We start from the raw sequence: 9,954 nt of genomic DNA on the forward strand, positions 1-9,954 counted from the left end.
TGAGGACCGAAAGCTGGAGCTATCCTCATACTATCTGCATTGCTCCTTTTGCCTATAAAATGATCTAATAATTATGAGTGTTTTGTATCTCCAACCTTAAATATCTAGGACACACTAGAAGCATGTCCTGTTTCTGTTTTTCTCTAGTAACTCTCGAGATTTAGACTAAAGATTGGGTGGAGTGGCTCCTAGGTGAATCCCTGAGGAAATCCACTTGAAACCTCCTCAGGAGATCTCCATTCAAAGCCAGCCCTAGCAGGAAAGGTTTATTGTCTCCAATAATCTACCAGAAAACCAGAAGTGGAGCAGTTGCCTAGAGGGTAGAGCTCCAGCTTTGAGAGAGAAAGCCGAGCAGGAGATAAAGGCCAGACCAGGAGGAATCTGGTCCATTGAATAATCAGATAGCTGGACGTGGAGCTGTGGCAGTGATAGAACCTCAGACTTGTGAAAAACAGCTGAGGAATGCATCACATCCTCAGTTTAAGCCATGGGATGGCCACAAAAGAAATTTCAAAAAGAAGCCAAGTTTATGTATCAGTGTCCTACTTACTTTCATGTTTATATTACTTCCCTAAATGCAAAGAGGCTGTATGCAAAATTTCTGCTTTTATTTACTGATTTATGTTTTAGATATGCTCATTGTACATACTGCATCATTCTCTTCATTTCAGCCCCATTGCTTTTCTCTTCCAGGGTTCTAGGCCTGTTTCCTTATATAATGCACACTAAAGCTCTCAGCAGCCTTTATTTACACTTTATTATGAGGCCAATGCTGGAGCAGTCACAAATCAGGCAGGGGAAGAGATGATCAGAGTTTGTAGAAATAAGCGGTATTGAGAAAATTATACTTAGGGATGCAAAATGGTAACAAATATATGGAAAAACTACCATAAAAAAAGATGAGGGGCTGGTAATGTGGAATAGTGGGAGAGTGCTTACCTAGCATGCAAGAGGCCCTGGGTTCTATTCCTCAGTAACACATAGACAGAAAAATCCAGAATTGGTGCTGTGGCTCAAGTAGCAGAGTGCTAGAGTCAGTGCCCAGGCCTTGAGTTCAGCCCAAGAAATGTGAAAGAGATAACTATGTAGGTAGGTACGTAGGTAGGTAGGTAGGTAGGTAGGTAGGCCCTAGGTTGGTTGGTACATAGATAGATAGACAGATAGACAGACAGACAGATAAATAGATAGAAAGATAGATAGATAGATAGATAGATAGATAGATACATACATACATACATACATACATACATATATAGATACATAGATAAAGAAAGACAGGAAGAAAGACAGACAGAAAGAAAGAAAGAAAGACAGACAGACAGACAGACAGAAAGAAAGAAAGAAAGAAAGAAAGAAAGAAAGAAAGAAAGAAAGAAAGAAAGAAAGAAAGAAAGAAAGAAAGAAAGAAAGAAAGAAAGAAAGAAAGAAAGAAAGAAAGAAAGAAAGAAAGAAAGAAAGAAAGAAAGAAAGAAAGAAAGAAAGAAAGAAAGAAAGAAAGAAAGAAAGAAAGAAAGATCCCTAGATAGATAGATAGATAGATAGATAGATAGATAGATAGATAGATAGATAGATAGATAGATAGAAAAATGATAGATGAATCTGGTCTTGGACTTCAGGAGGAAAGAAGGGAACAATTCACAGTCATGAGGCTTCTGCATTGTGCCAGAACACCAGCATCACCTTCACACAACCACAGAACAGGAAGAATGTCTCTTTCCATCTTCTCAGGCAGCCGAAGGCCCCAGAGCCAAGTGGGCAGAGCCAGGTTCTAACTCAGCTGCTTGGAGACAAAAGAGAAATGACTCTGCCTGACCTTGGACTGGGGATTAACATTAATGATGTGGAGAATGAAGGAAGAAGAAAAGACTAGCAGATGTAGAAGAAGGGCCTTCAAATCTGATAGATGGAGAATAAAAAACCCACTCCCTAAGACCAGAGAGCAGGTCTTTTCTGCTCTGTTCTTCCCCTCTCCCTCACTAAACTGGCTCTCTATTGGTAACCTAAAGATAGCCTGAGGCTCCCTTCACCTGAGGGAGGAAAGTTAGTCATTGTTTGAGGAAGCTGAGAAAAGCCTGACCCTGGTGTAACTCTAACAAATGTTTCAGGTTTTCCCCTATTGCTATCTGTGCCTGGAATGAATGAAGTGGTTTTGCAGCTCAAATCACTGTTGAGTTTGTATATTCTGCCTCCTTGTTCTCTTCACCTAGCCTGGCTTTTGAAACTGTTTTCTGTCCTTCAAATACAGTGTTACATTGGAGTTATTCCTGCTAACTCTGCCAGGGCTTGGATCCTGAGAACTTCATTTGAACCCAGGATGGGTCAATGGGTCAAGAACACTAAGAACATTTAGAGTAACTTCTCATCACCAACGGAAAAACAAGAAGCTCTTGAAAATCTGACCTTTCAGACGTAGAAGTCAGAGTGTCATAGACTTTCCTGCCCTGGCTGGCTTCAGTGTGACCCTGAGACCTCAGCCTCCTGAGCTAGGGTGATGGGCAAGAGCTACTGCTGCTCTGCTAAGTTCAGACTTGTAATGACATTGACAATACAATCAACTGCTTATCACAAAGGGCTTGGGGAGCATTTAAGCCTTTCAACATTGGACCTTTCAGAACCCTGTGGACACAAGGTTACAATGCTAGAGTCTGGGAGGCTGGGCATGTAGATCTGCTACATTTAAGCCTGGAGGTCTGACTTCAATTCTGGAGTATACCAGCGTTGATTTTCCAGAGAATGTTCTCGTAATTAGCAAATAGGAAAAATACTTTGATTAACCCTTTATTTTTTTCCAGTTGTGAGTCTCATATCAACCCTGGGCACTGTCCCTGAGCAATTCCGTCAAGGCTAACTCTCTACCACTTGAGCCACAGCTCCGCATTGGATATTTTAATGGTTCATTGGAGATAAGAATCTAACAGGCTTTTCTAGCCTAGGTTGTCTTTGTACTGTGGTCTTCAAATCTCAGCCTCATGAGAAGGTAGTTTTCCAGGTGTGAGCCACTGGCATCTGGCCTATTGTTTTTGACAGTTTTGGGGATTTTTTTTCTCAAGGCTAGCACTCTACCATTTGAGCCACTTCACTGCATCTGGCTTTTTCTTAGTACGTGGCACTGAGGATCCAAACCCTGGTATTCATGCATGTTGAGTGAGCTCTTTACTACTAAGCCACATTTCTAGCCTCCCCCTTACAATTTTATCCCACAACTTGCCTGTCCTCAAGAAAAGGCTTCTCAGCATAGATCATCTAAAGACACCCTATAGGAAGTGTCCAAAGATAAATAAGACAAAGCTCATTCTCGGGAGAGACTCTAACCTTGAGAAGATTGTGACAAACGACTCCATTTAATTATGTATCATGTTTCAACCCTAAAAGTTTTAATGATAAATGAGTCAAGGTCCTAAATTATTGTGTAGAATTTTATAATAGATGTGCAAAATGTAAATGGGAATGATAATACTACATAAAATAAACAAAGAATGAATCAAATAAAAAATAAAATAAATACAAAATCAATAATGAGAATCATAACATGTAATAAACATACATATGTATGTATATATCATATATTACACATGTATAGAAATATCTTCTCCATTGCAGGGCCTTCATTCAGGCCATGGGAACTCTAGCCTGAATTTCTTTTCCTCAAGGACAGTAAATTTTTCCTTCACCCATGGTACAAAAGAGTTACCTGGATGCTGAGATCAAATCCCACCAATGGTAGAAATACTGGACCCAGTTCCAAGACAATGACTTAATCTTTTAATGGAAGCAGTTATGTTTATTCAGTTCCATACTAAACCTTAAGTAAAAAGCAGTGTAGAATTTTGTACATCTAGTCAGACATCCTTCCCATATCCCAAAGTGCTTCTCGGAATACTACATTGTTTCTTTTTTGTATGTTTTTAATTGTAAAAATATTGTACAGAATGGTCACAGTTACTTGAGCAAGGTCATGAGTATATTTCCTATTGAGCATTGTTACCACCTCCTTTGTTTTCCCACTACCATCCCTTACCTCCCATCTCCATAACTACTAACCCTACCAAGCTCAGTGACTTAATTTTTTAGTTTTGGCTTGGTACAAGGTTTGAACTCAGGTAGTAGCAAGTCTGCACTTTCCCTCACATTGCTGCAAGTTCCTGAGTTCAAATCCCAGTCTAGGAAATAAAACTGGCAGATATTCCAAACCAGAGAGCTCTATTTTTTTTTATTTAGTTACATAATCATTTTTTCTTTTTTCTTTTTTATGGCCCACCGTGGGGATTGAACTCAGGTCGTGGCAACTATGCCTCAGCCACGATCACCCTAGGCTGGGTGCAGCCTTGGGACCCATATGCAATCCTGGAATCCTAGGCCCAGAGGGCTTGCGGAGAGAAAAAAAAAGTGAGATAGCACAAAAAGTGGCAAGCTGCAGAGGAATTGAGGTTTAATCTTTTTTTAATCTTTGCACGGTGACCATCCTGGGTCTGAATGCCACGGGTGCAAAGTACACCTGACCTGCCATTGCTGAAGGCTGACGGGCTAACAGTGAAGCCATAGGCAAACCTGTCAACATAGGCCCTGGGTTCAAATCCAGGTCCTGACAACTACCAATGGCAGGAGATCACAAGACACTCGTTCCTATGCATAGGAATATGAATTGAAAGAGAAGTTTGTGCATTGGTCGAGCCTAAAATTGGATACAATAATCCCAGGACACTGATTGATCTTAATTTCATGCTTTATTAAGCATGAAAAGAATAGTAATTAATTGTGGTATAATAAATACCTAAGAGTTAGTAGGAATGTAGTATATGTCATTCAATTAAAGATAGGAGGCTATGGTGTTTTTTACCAATATATATTTATTTGTATACTACTGTCTGCCTATCCTTGTATTGCTGTTTTGACCAATCCTGGGTCACAATCTCAGCACCTGGGAACCACCTCACAGCTTCATTGGCTAGAGGCTGTTGTGCTCACACTCACCCCTCATGAATTGGACCTGCTAGGCCCTGAGTTCAGATCCCAGCACTGCCAAAAATTTAATCTTGGAGTAAGAAGCTAAGTGTGACACCTGTTTTCCTTTTCTGGGAGAGTCCTGGGTGTCAGACATGATGGATAACACATTTACAAACCTAGATGGTATGTGATAGGATGTAAACAATGTAATACATAGTTAGGTGTCATCACAGTCAATAAAATAAACGGTAAATAAATAAAAATACATAAAAAATACAATGAATAACCACACCAAACATAATATAGACTGAACATTTTTATGGAAGTTCAATCCTATCTTTAAAATATATATAAAGAGTATGTTTTCCAGGTCTGGGGCTTGAATTCCGGCCTAGGGAATAGGCCTGACTTACTGGTCTTCAAGCAGGGAGAGCTTCCCCTTCCCCCACAGTGCAATAGAGTTACACAGACCCCGGGTTCAAATTCCAGGACTTGCAGACAAAAAAAAAAAATGGCACACATTCCAAGACAGGGAGCTTCTTTAGCATTTTTAATATTTTTAAAGTTCACTTCGTCTTTATTTGATACATATTGATTTTATAGCATGAGAGTTTTTCAAAAAAGAGATCTAAACTTTTACATTTCAGCATAACACATTGGTTTTTCTATTTTGACCATCTGAGAATGAAAATAAAGACATCATTTCTCCCTAGAAGGTCGGGACAGTTGAATTTATTTCTATTTAGAGTTATTTCTACAATTATAAACTCTCTGCATTTGTGTCATATGAGTTTTCCTCAGTGCCTACCACGAAATATACCAGGGGAGTCCTCATAGCACAAAAGGTTGGGTTTCTGAATAAAATCTCACTTCTGTGAGGACAGTAGGTACTTCTAAGCATTTTGGGAATAAACTGGATTGTAAAATGAAAAACAAAAACAATGGGACTGTGATGTATCTCAGTAGTGGACTACTTTCCTAATGAGCATAAGACCCTGGCAGAAAAGTTTTCTAAAGCTCAGAATGTTAGAATTTTATGATCTGCATGAACAAACTTCCTTTTTTTTTTTTGGTCCTGCAGCTTGAACTCAGGGGTTATCCCTGTGCTCTTCAGCTCAAGGCGAGCGATCTACTGCTGGAGTCACAGTGCCACTTCGGTTTTCTAGTGGTTTATTGGAGATCAGAGTCTCATGGACTTTTTTGCCTGGGCTGACTTTGAACCGCCAACTTCAGATCACAGCCTCCTGGGTAGCTAGGAATATAGGCATGAGTCACCGTTGCCAGGCACATGAAAAAACTTTTTAAAGATTGATTCTGAGAAAAAAAGTTGGAAAACACTTTTAGTATAAATAATTTATAATGCCATGTTTAAGGCACTAATTAAGAAGTATTTATTCATTGGCTGGTTTCTTAGTTTATTTCAAATATATATATGCATTAATATATATGTATATATTATTAAAAATATAGCTTTGAAGTGTACCTAAGAGCATATGTGCTCATGTAAAGTTATGCAAATGAAAACGTTTCATTTTTCTTTTCAGTTTGTTTTGTACCATAAATTAGCTGGGATTTGTGTATTGTTTTGTTTTCTGTTTTTGGAGGATTTCTCTCCCTTTTATCCCCCAACCCCCTCTCCACATATTTGAACTCAGCTTGCTCTTTCTTGGCTTCATTGTTCATAGCTTATTTTCTACCACTACAGCTAAACCTGTAGCCTGGCTTTTTGCCAGTTAATTGGAGATGATGTCTCTCAGGCTTTTCTGCCTTCATTGACTTTGAAATTTCATCTTCCAGTTCTCAGCCTCCTGAGTAGCTAGGATTAAAGATGTGAGCCACTGGGGCGCCTAGGGATAAATTAGACTTTGGTTGGTGTATTCTTTCTGTTTTTCTTAGCATGGGATCATCTACTATAGAAATTCTTTGAATGACCTGGGTCTGAAGTAAGATATAATACATATGTAAATCTGTATAATTTTCATAAGATGTAATAAATTTAATTTGTTATAAGTGTAATAATAGTCAATAAATATAAAGAAATAATAATACAAAAAATGAATACACTCAAAGCAATATGCAGTAAACATAAGTATGTAGATATTAATCATTTCAAATGTGGATGAATATTAATTAACAAGGCTGGGAATTGAATTCAGGCCTAAGGAACAGGCCTGAATTGCTTGTATTCAAAGAGGGTGAATTTCCCCATCCCCCAGAGTGCATTAGATTTTCCGAGACTCCAAGTGCAAATCCCAGGCCGGGCATTAAAAAACGAGCACGAAATCCAAGCCAGGGAACACCTTTAGCATTTTTAAATTTTTAAAATTCATTTTATTTTATTTTCTATACATTTTATTTATTTATTTATTTATTTTGCCAAGCACGGGACTTGAACTTAGGTCGTGGCAACTCTGCCTCAGCTTCCATCACCTTAGGCTGGGTTGGTGCAGCCTTTGGACCCACAGCCCATCCTGGGATCCTAGGCCTCAGGGGCTGACAAGAAAAAAAAAATGAAAATTTTAAGGAAAAATAGCCGTAAATTGCTAACAGTCACAGTTTTCTCGGTTTTTCCTTCCATGCATGGTGACCATCCCGGGTCCAAATGACACGATTGCAACCTGTAGGTCACCTGGCCTTGTTGTCAGTGGGATGTGAGCGAAGCCATAGGCCAATCTGCGCACCTAGGCCCTGAGTTTGAATCCCAGTCATGCCACTTACAAAGGGCTGGAGAGAATAAGAAACTATTTATTGCCTGTCCATAAGAACACCAAAGGAATGTGATCAATGTCATGGTTGGATGAACAGTTTGTCAATTAGTCAAGCAAAATTAAATCCAGTATTCACAAGATGTGGATTGATTTTAATTTATAGTTTATTATGCATTAAAAGAATACAGTGTGTGTGTGTGTGTGTGTGTGTGTGTGTGTTTTGTCAGTAGTGGGGATTGAACTCTGGGCCTGGGCATTGTCCCTCAGCTTTTCAGCTCAGGGGTAGGGTGGTACCATGTGAGACGCAGTGCCAGTCCCGGCTTTTTCTGATCATGTGTTGCTGAGGAATCGAATCCATAACTCATGCATGCAAGGCAAGCCCTCTCCCAATGAGCCACCTTCCCAGACCCTAAAAGAATACTATTGATTAAATGGAGTCCTCACTAAATAATCGAGAATCACTAGGAAGGTAGTATATGTCATTAAATACTAGATAGGTATCACTGGTAGTATCTAAATATATATTTATTTGTATACCACCGTCTTCATAGAAAGGTATTGCTATTTTGGCCAAACCTGTGTTTCCATCCTAGGTCCTGGGATCCACCTGGCACCTGAATGTGCTAGAGGCTGCCGTGCTGACACTCACCCATTCGTGAATTGGGCCTCTAGGCCCTCAGTTCCGGTCCCAGCATTGCTAACAATGTGTTCCTGGAGTAAGACTGCAAGTGTGATACCTGTTTTCCTTTTCTGTGTAAGTGCTGGGTGTCAGGTATGATGTTTATAATATGTCTGCAAAGCTACATGCTATGGAATAGATTTGAATGAATGTAATAAATGTAATAGGTGCACTCACAGTCCATAAAATAAATGGTAAACAAATAAATATATAATAAAATATAATGAATCATTCCAACAAACAAGATATAGACAATGTATGGATGTAAGTATAAATAATAAATTAAAAATATCTATAAATGTTATGCTCTCCAGGGCTGGGGCTTGAATTCAGGCCTAGGGAACAGGTCTGAATTGCTTGTCTTCAAGGGAGGAGAGCTTCCCTTTCCTCCCCTTCCCCCAAGTGCATCAGAGTTACCTAGATCCCAAGGTGATTTCCCTGGAATGACAGACGACAAAATGGCACGAAGTCCAAGACAGGGAGCTTCAAAAGTTTGTTAATTAATTAATTAATTAAATTTTGCCAAGCACGGGGTTTGAACTCAGGTTGTGGCAACTCCTCCTCAGTTTCCGTTACCCTTGGCTGGGATGGTGCAGCCTCTGGACCCACAGCCCATCCTGGGGTCCTAGGCCTCAGGGGCTCACAGGAAAAAAAATGAAAACAGCACTGAAAAAAAGCCACAAACCGCAGACGGTCAGCAGTTTCTGTTTTCCTCCCTTGCATGTTGACCATCCTGGATGTGAATGACATGGCTGCAACCTGTTGGTCATCTGGCATTTCTGAAGGGTGGCTCTATCAGCGAAGCCATAGGCCAACGTGGACACTAGGCCCTGAGTTCAAATCTCCGTCATGCCACTTACAAGGCACTGAATAGCCTAAGAAACTATTGCTTGTCCATAGGAACACCAGGGGAATGTGATTAATGTTAGGCTTGGATGAGTAGTCGTCTTGCATAAAATTAAACCCAATAATCACTGACTTTAATTCATAGTTTATTATGCATTAAAAGAATACTACTGATTAAATGGATTTCTCACTAAATACATGAGAATTGGTACGAAGGTGTTATATGCCATTGAATACTAGATAGACACTTCAGGCAGTACCTAAATATCTAAATTTATATTTGGGCTGGAAAAGTGGTTCAGTTGTAGAGCTCTTACCTTGCATGCCTGAGGCCCTGGGTTTGATTCTTCAGCAGCACATAAGCAAAAAGAAAAAAGCAGGAAGTGGCGATGTGGCTCAAGTGTAGAGTGATAGCCTTGAGCTGAGGGACAACGCCCAAGGCCAGAGTTCAGGCCCCACGACCAGACACCAAAATAAATACATAAATTTATATTTATTTATATACCACCATCGTCATAGAAAGTTACTGCTATTTTGGCCAAACCTGGGGCTTGATCCCAGGTCCTGAGATCCACTTGGCAGCTGAATGGGTTAGAGGCTGAGGTGCTGACACTCACCCATTCATGAATTGGGCCTCTCGGGCCTTCACATCAGGTCCCATCATTGCCAAAAATTTCTTCCTGGTGTAGGATTTCCAGGGTGACACCTGTTTTCCTTTTCTGTACAAGTTCATATTATGTCTGCAAAGCTACATGCTATGGAATAGATGGGAATAAA

The sequence above is a fragment of the Dipodomys spectabilis genome, unplaced genomic scaffold, assembly GCF_019054845.1.
Source record: "Dipodomys spectabilis isolate Male_0828 unplaced genomic scaffold, ASM1905484v1 ptg000612l, whole genome shotgun sequence".
Taxonomy (NCBI): Eukaryota; Metazoa; Chordata; class Mammalia; order Rodentia; family Heteromyidae; genus Dipodomys; species Dipodomys spectabilis.